This window comes from Solea senegalensis, linkage group LG13 (genome assembly GCF_019176455.1).
Source record: "Solea senegalensis isolate Sse05_10M linkage group LG13, IFAPA_SoseM_1, whole genome shotgun sequence".
In the NCBI taxonomy this organism is placed as follows: domain Eukaryota; kingdom Metazoa; phylum Chordata; class Actinopteri; order Pleuronectiformes; family Soleidae; genus Solea; species Solea senegalensis.
The window spans coordinates 16,709,187-16,716,164 of record NC_058033.1 but is presented as its reverse complement, the minus strand read 5'-3'; the positions used below and the strand labels follow the sequence as shown (position 1 = coordinate 16,716,164).

At 40.1% G+C, this 6,978-nt stretch overlaps 1 long non-coding RNA gene across 1 annotated transcript; it reads right to left on the bottom strand.

Annotated features, from left to right (window-relative positions):
* Positions 1–3,742: 3,742 nt before the first annotated feature.
* On the bottom strand, positions 3,743–6,127 carry LOC122779290. Its single transcript, XR_006361550.1, has 2 exons — positions 6,031–6,127; positions 3,743–5,581 (listed from the first exon to the last, which is right to left on the bottom strand). It is a non-coding gene; the product is annotated as an uncharacterized LOC122779290 (long non-coding RNA).
* Positions 6,128–6,978: the final 851 nt, after the last annotated feature.

Genomic DNA, 6,978 nt, shown 5'->3' with positions numbered 1-6,978 from the left:
AGTTGCATGGTCATTGTATATGCTTTTTTATATATTTAAATATAATATATACATATATAACTATGTATATATATATATAAATAACTATATAAGTATATGTCTATATATGTATATATATATATATATATATATTTATATATACTACTCTACACTGCTGTAATATATCTATTTTCCAGACAGTACTGTATATTTTAATAAAAATAAATGAATAAATTAAGTTAAATATATAAAATGTGAAAATAATAACAATATATATGCATTTATCAAAAGTATTTCATATGTTCATTTATCCACAGTGTAGGTGGCGGTAATGAGGCAAGTGGTGGGTGGCACTTGGCGCCACCCACCACTCAAACAGTAGAACAAGGAAGTACGCTGCTGTTCCAATTGAAGAGATCATACTTGTGTACTCCCGTAGCTACTTATGTACTCCAGCGAGTATGTACTCCAGTATTGAGAAAGGGCCTGAGTCTTGTTGGATTACTTCTACGTCGCTTTGTTTGGGGAACAGACATCCTGACATTTTCTTGTAAATTTGAGTGATAAACTTTTGACATTTGATTTTTCTCTCAATGATGTGATGTATGTAGTGTCCTTTTCAGCCAAGTTCCTCAATGAAGTTTAAAGTTCCTTCGATGCAGTTCAAAGTTCCTCATTTCCTCAATGCAGCACAAACTTCTCTAAGTTCCTCAGTGCAGTTTAAAGTTCCTCTGATGCAGCTCAAAGATCCTCATTGAAGTTTAAAGTTCCTTCGATGCAGTTCAAAACTCCTTCAACACAGTTCAAAGTTCCTCAACACAGTTATATGTTCCATCATTACAGCTCAAAGTTCTTCAACACAGTACAAATTTCCTCAAAGCAGGTCAAATACCCTTAAAGCAGTTCCTCAACACAGTTTTAAGTTCCTCAACATAGTTCAAAGTTCCCTTAATTTCTCAATGCAGTCCAAAGTTCCTCAGTTCCTCAACACAGTTCAAGTTCCTTTAATGCAGCTCAAGTCAATGCAGTTCAACGTTCCTCAATGCAGTTCAAGTTCCTAATGGGGATAAGATGCTAATGAGTAGTGAGAAGCATGGATGATAAAGATCTGGGAGTACGGGAAGGTGTGTATATGGAGGAGGTTAGAGAGGTACGTGGATGCTAGGTTATGGAAAGCCTTGAAGGTCAAAGCTAAATTGCTAAATGATCTAACTTTAGACTGATGATATCTACAGTCCTCAAGATGAGTCTGAAAGTCTTTATTTGTGAAGCATGGTTTACATCAGCAGATGGTTCTTGTGATCATAGCAAAAATGTTTCATTAGTCAAAGTAGCTCTAAACCACATTTCCAAACATCGATAGGACACCAGCTACGCCAAACATTGACTCCAATTAGCTTTTACTGAAGTTATTAGTCAGGGGTTTCACTTGCGTTTTCCATCACCACTAAATGAATAATGAGGGTGTTTAGTAAAACATTAAATATTTTAGCTGTTTGTTATTAGCTCAAGCACATTGTGTTTTGTTAAAATATGTGACGTGCATGAAGAACAGATAAGTGTTTATGACAAATTCATGCAAAAACAGGAAATTCCAAAGGGCTCAAGCAGGGTTTTTATAGCCACTGTACATTAATTGCTTTCAAATCAAGCTCTTGTACGTATTGTATCAATGTTTGCCTCTAGTTCAGTTGTATGTATGTTTCAGCTTCACAACTAAATCAGTCACAGGAGGCCTTCACTAATCAGCGGGCACTTCAGACGGCCTCGGTTGGAATAATTGCTGATTACGTCTGCAGCAATAACAAATTACTACAAAGAAACTAAAAAGGGAAGGAGTCTCAAAGAGAGTCAAGCAATGAGGAAAAACCAAACGTATCAATATCAGCAGTCATTTTCAGACACAAGTGTGTCCGTCTGTGCTCATCTGTTGAGTAACTTGATAACCTGTAGCCGGGTGGACACATAGACAGAGAAATACCGCAGATTAACCCAAAAAAGCTTTGGTGGAGGTAATACATTAAAAGGAGCATGCTGATTTAAGCTGGTGTAATATTGACCATATTATACATGTTATTTTATAGTGTTAGTGTCTCTGGCTTGAAGTGGTTCAGGAAAACCAGCTGGGTCTGCTTCAAAACGTACTGAGTGGAAACTTTCAACATGCCAACATCGACATGTTACTTGTGCAGAATGTTCTCTACTCCTTCATGGGAGACGCTTACAGCATTGTCTGATTATCTGATTAACATGACAGACGATGTTTTCTTGGGTGGTGGCCATGGCAGGACGTTTGGACCTTGGGTCATTTTTAAGGTTCTCCCTGGAGCATCATCCCCTAATGTAGCAACCATGTCAGCATAAATGTCCTTGGGGCTAAAACCCCTTTTTCTGCCAAATTTTGTCCACATTCACAAAATGTCTCTAGTACAAATGTTCACGTTTTCAATTAGCTACGAAATGTGGGTTTATCTGGAAGGAAACAATGCAGTGAGTATCACCAAAGGTTGAATTTAATACACGCCAAGTTTCATTGCTCTGGCATTTACTCCTTTGTCAGCCTATGAACTTTTCAGCCCACCCTTGTGCACATCCAACATGGTTGCAGATGTTAAGCTGTGAGGTTGAGTGATTTGTACAGTTATAAACAAATTGGCAAACACTTTATGCTCATTTCACAAGAAAGTTATAAGTAACGAATGACAATATTTGTGTGAACTGCATTCACCCTCTGTAAGGGTAAAATAAATTTACTCTTTGAGCACTTACAGGTAAACACTTCTCATTCAGTGGCAGAGTCTGCACAGTATGTTAGAAAATTTTAAACTATGATCAAGCCTAAAAGGTTTATTTTGACAGTAGCAGCCTGAGTGAAAAAAATATATATATATATTTTCATAGGCAGCTTCATTCCAAGTTTTCTGCATTTGACAGGCATACAAACTCTGTCACTCTGTCACAAACTTTACTCCGATTACATGACCTTATTTAACCTTGGCAAAATAGAAATGTCAACTGAACAAATCAATGTTAATGATTTCTTTGTGGATGGAGAAGTTTTATGATTTTGAGATAACTGCTCTGCATAAGCAGGAGTTGTGCCTAAAGTACAACAAGTGAACTCCACAATCTTGAGGCTGCCTTTGCTGTAGCCTTTGTTTAAGGGGTTTTTCCATAGCAACCTTTGTCTTATTTATACTCTTCAGACTTCCCTGACACTGCACCAAACTCATATAATCAAACACAAATCTCAACCTCAATTAAGTGTCATTGCATGAGATATGCCTGAATACTGGAAAACTAATTATGTGAGCTCTGTGATGTTTTTATTTGAATTACTTTTTTAGTAGCAGGCAGGGAACAAGTAATCCTCCTTCAAGCTCACTTAACAATCTCTCCCAAAAGGATGATTGGCTCCTTGCAAGCACAAGTCAGAGTGACACTAAGAGGGCAACAATGAATCAGGTCACTGGCACACTAAAACAGAATCAAACAGAAGACAACTCTTAATATTCATACACACACACACAACGCACAAAATCTGGAGCAGCCCACATCCACCTATAAATGATGCCACAGAAATGGAACATCAAGGGATATTTCAGGGGGGTTTAATTGTGGTTGTATGAGGCACTAACTCACAGTCAGTGTTGACTGTGCCATCCTCCCTCCTGGCACATTGCTGGTGCCAAGAACATGCTTGAGACAAGGATCCTAGCTCTCACTGAAAACATGGCTGCCAGTGAAGACACAAAGGACTAACTCATATTTAGCCACAAAACATGTATTTATTGTCATTGTAAACCATGCAAACTAGAAGGGCAACTCTGTCTGCTACATTAAAAACAAAAGCCTTTTCAATGTACACCAATGTAAAGCTCAACCTTTAAATAATGTCCCCACTTGTCTTCACAGGGGGAAACTATTCATTGAGTGGATGTCATGGCAGAGGCAGCATAGAAACAAGAGGCTGGACAAGGAAGAATATTGGTCAGTCTTTTACTCACTGGCATTTACTTCATTTCGCTAGTTGAGGGAAACTCAACCGAGGGCAGCGTGCCTTCTCGCCCGGATCCTGGAGGGTATTCATAAATTGAGCAAACAGCTCTTCTCCATCCTCAGCTGCACCAAAAGCCGAATCCAGCAGTTGCAGGTAGGCAGAAGGCAGTGAATTTGGACAGAGCCCTAACCACATCTGCTGCTTGTGAAAGCAAACTCTCTAGGATCCTTCGGGACACGTGAAGAGGAGATATGCTGTGATCATTCAAGAGAAGTTCAATGTGCAAGCACCAAGTGTCATAATCTGCTTCGCAATTATGCCTGGGGATTTTCCCAGAAAATAAACGAAGTCGGACAGGGGATGAAAAGTAAGAACCTGTGTCCTCCCTCCTCACAATGTGTTCAACCACAACTTTCTGAACCTCTGGTGGATTGACATCACTTACAGAGAGGGATGGAACTCGTCTCTCATCATTGACTGGTACTGCTGCAGTGACGTTTACGTCATTGCCATTCTGAGGGGGACCTGGAAAGGACTGGTGGGCTGTGGGGACTCCACAGGGGTCTCACTGAGTGCTAACAGTGACGGATCATCAGCAGATTGCATGCTTTCAACATCATTACTAATCTGTGTCATCATTTCTCTTAAAACCACTTCATAGTCATTGCCGCTAAGCTTTGCTAGCTCTTTTAGCTCTGTTAGGTAGGTTTTAGTAGCACTGCTACCTAGCTTGGAAGTGTAAACACTACGTAAGGTCTGAACATTATACACAACATTGGGATCATCTTTTGTGTGTGTCTATAGGGTAATAGTGACTCCAAAGCTTCTACAGCTGAGCCACTGGAGTATTCGACGATCAGGTTTTTATGAAATTCAGAGGACTCATCATCAACCAAAACAGTGCGCTGAATGGCACCACACTTGGGGAATTTTACACCAGACCTCTGGATAAAATCCATGTTGCACAATAGCAATATTGGTGTCACCTACCGGGCTCCTGGCTAGCTCGCCAAGTTTATGTAACCCCTCCTTTAACAGTGAGGTTGCAAGTATTATTAATATTCACAATTAGATCTATTTGGACTAGTTATCAGAATTCCAGGAAGTCACTCATGGAGCCCAGGAAGAAACATCAATATAAACCACACTCACACAAAATTGAGTTCTCAACACTGTATTATTATAATACTCAATAGAACTCATAGAACAATATGACAATAGAATACAATTGAATTAACAAGAAAAATAATAAAGTGCGCACAAGAATAATATAAAAAAATAAAAGAAAGTGTCCTCTGTGGTTGTTATGTTAAATCTGTTGTTTATTTCCTTCTTCTTTGAGCTCAATTTGTTTACGTTGGGGCCCTTTAATTTGTGTGTACTTCGTGGTCCTACCACACCACAGTTAAGAAGGTAGGTAATTCATCCGCTGTTCATCAGCTCTGGCTCGCCATCTGGTTCTCTGGATCCTCTTCTCCAGCAGGAAGCCACCTCGTGGCTATCTGCTGCTGGTCTCTTCTATGAAGTTGGCTACTGGTGACGGCAACGTCGACTTCCAACACCAAATCTTCAGTAAATCATATCCAACTCAAAAAACCTGACCTATGGAACAGGCCACATTCACTATTTCAATAAAATGAAATAACACAGGTCATAAATTCCTAATTGGAATAGAAACATAAAGATATATAAAATATATAATATATATAAACTTAAATAATCTTTCCAAAAATAAATGCTTCACTTTACCAGTGTAATACAACTGAAAATCCTCGCAAATAAATTAGATTCATACAAAATGGTGAAATAAGGTAAGTTTCCTCTTTTTCTCTCCTCACACACACACGAAATAAGGTAAGTATCGTCCTTTTTTATCCTCACACACACACCAGCTTATTTTCTTGCATACACACACAATGCTAACTGTTAGCTCAATCGTTAGCTCAAGTCAACACAAATCCATCTAAGCAGTTACATTAGCGATTAGCAGCTAACATTAGCTCCGCAGCTAACACCGCTTTTATTTATTTCTCTTCACACAATTAACTCACCGCGAATTCCGACCGTCTTAGACGCTTTTGGACCGTCTTCTATTAAGTTATGGACACTTTTCGGGCAGAGCGATTCCCTCACGCACATTCCCGACAGCGTGATCTCTCTCACCGTCGGCCTATGTGACGTCATGACGCAATACCACAGCCTGACGCTGTCTGCTCAGGTAAACACAATTAACCCCATAAATGCCAACTATCACTTACACACATACATACATACTGAATAATAGACTTCTGCTTACAGCTTATGAAGCCCGGGCTACACAGGCTTCACCGGCATCCTCTCCAGTCGTTGGAGCCAACTCGCATCACATTGAACCTGACCTCCTTGGCATCTCCCACAGTTGATGAGCCCTTGGGAAGGGGGACCCATTTTGGCCCCATGGACACAGGCCCAACCACCAGGCGCTCGCCATCATGCCCCACCCCCCAGACCTGGCTCCGGAGAGGGGCCTGGTGACCTGGGTGTGGGCGAGGGAGAGTGTGGTCTATGTTTATTAATCTTCATAGGAGGTCTTTTGAACCACTCTTTGTCCGGTTCCTCACCTAGGACTTGTTTGCCTTGGGTAACCCTACCAGGGGCATAAAGTCCCTGACAAATGAGTTCATTGGGACACAAAAACCACTCCACCACAATAAGGTGGCGGCTCCAGGAGGGGATAAATATTTATATCAACACAAAATAGAGACATATTCCTGTGTCATCTGTACACATTTCTGCATACCTGTTTATAGTTAACTCATTGACTGTCATTGACTGCTAGACGATTCGATCACTGCTATGAAAAAGTAAGTAAAGATGAGTTATACTTTGATGTCAAATTGTGAGATTTTTAACTGGTGATTTAACTTCAATGAACAAATGATCTTGGCTTTACGTGTGTTGACAGTGTGTGTTGACAGTGATTGAAGTGGGCACTTTTATTTACATATCAGCCCCTCTCA